At 42.6% G+C, this 1,806-nt stretch overlaps 1 pseudogene; it reads right to left on the reverse strand.

Moving 5' to 3' along the window:
* LOC109311969 overlaps positions 1 to 317 on the reverse strand; it is a 10,117-nt pseudogene extending 9,800 nt beyond the window's left edge.
* Positions 318 to 1,806: the final 1,489 nt, after the last annotated feature.

Genomic DNA, 1,806 nt, shown 5'->3' on the forward strand with positions numbered 1-1,806 from the left:
AATAATTTCTGTACAAATTAGGATCCCCATAGTTTTTTACCATCACCATTGTGCCTTTACTTATTTTAAAATCTCAAAGTCTCCCGGGGGCGTAGGTGAAGCTTAACGATCACCTTACCAAAGCAAAATGAGACGTGTTTGTTCTGATCCATCTTTATTTCAATACTGATTGTGTCGATGTGGTGCTGGTTGATGGGGACATAATGCGGGTTGTCATACGTGATGGTGACAAACTCGTTGTTGCTCCCACTGATAGGGACGCAACGTAGCAAAGGTACCGAAAACTCCCCAACAAGCTGATGTTGCACAATGTCCATGTAGACATACAGCGAATTGAACCCGCCGGTAATATCAGCAGGGAAGGGTGGTTTTTCAGAAGAGACTCTGGGTAGCATCCCCAAAATATAGGCTAGCTCACCATGCGTATAAAAACCATAAGTGTTATCTTTGGATTTAAGTCTCACTTTCCCGAATGCTTGGTCATAGTGCATAAGTAGTTTGGGCGGAGCAGGATGGTTGGTAATTGTATTGTTTAAAAGATCCAGTAATTCTGTGATGGTTGTATAATACCCCCGAGGCACGCTGTACCCCCATTTTTTAGTCCCAGAAATGATTTTGAAAGGCATGCCTTCATTGATGTTGTTCCAGCTGTGCGGATATTGTATTTCTGCTAACCCTATCTCCCAGTTTCCCAGCAGATCCAGAGATTTAACCAGCTGTATGGTAAAGCTCGAGCTGGTGTTCTGCGGAAAAATGCTGGTGCATGCGTTACTGGGCAAAGTAATGTAAAAGTCGTCATCACACATTTCGGTCTTCTGTCTGAGGTACCCCTATATGTTACAAACTTGGTTGGCTTCCACCCAGCTGTTAAATTTGGACGGCCACCCCAACCATTTCACCAACAACCGCCTCTTTCTTCCCTTTCCTTTCGCTGCTAGAACTTTTTCAGCCCTGTAAACTCTGTCCTGTTTGGGGTTCACTTTTTGTAGTTCTTCAGGGTAGAAAGAACCCTCGATAGGTTCGTCTTCATAGTCTTTTAGGCAGTATACAGGCATCTGCACATGTCTAAGGACTTCATCCACTATGAAAATCTCATTGGTGAATGTTTGTTCATAATTTTTTTCAAACCTCCCTTTGGTCCTAGACACTCTCACGTGGTCTCCTTTTCTAAACACGGGGGCTGCTGGTTTTATTTTGAAATAGTCCCCGTACATGGTTTTCCACACCCTTTGAGAGTTTGAGAAGTTCACGTCAACAGGTCTGGTGTGGATAGTTCTGTGAAAACTGTGGTTGTAGCTCTTTATAAACTCTGGTAACACATCAATGTAGTGAAAGGTTTTGCAGACTGTAAAATACTTCCACATCTTTGATTTTAATGTTCTGTTAAACCTCTCTACTACTGCCGCTTTCACTTCACTGTTCATCACGAAATGGTGAATATTATACTGCTTTAACAGCTTGCTTAAAGTCCTATTTAAAAATTCTTTTCCCCGATCAGTCTGTAATTTTTGAGGTATACGGCTCTCGGTAAAAATGGTTTTAAAGCCCCGAGCTATTTCACCACCTGACTTGGCTTTTAGACCCAAGGCCCAGGCATACTTTGATAATATGTCTATCACTGTTAAGATGAACTTAACCCCATCGTTGTGTTTGGAAAACTGCTGCATATCCACCAAATCTGCCTGCCATTGCGCATCAATATCTGAAACAACTGTCTTGTTTCTTTTAAAGCGTCTTCTTGCCGGTTTGTGTAGGGTGTAAGAATCCTGATCTGAAAGCCAAGCAGCCACCCCACTTCTGCTTAGG

The sequence above is a fragment of the Crocodylus porosus genome, unplaced genomic scaffold (assembly GCF_001723895.1).
Source record: "Crocodylus porosus isolate Cpor-Errol unplaced genomic scaffold, CroPor_comp1, whole genome shotgun sequence".
Classification (NCBI taxonomy): Eukaryota; Metazoa; Chordata; order Crocodylia; family Crocodylidae; genus Crocodylus; species Crocodylus porosus.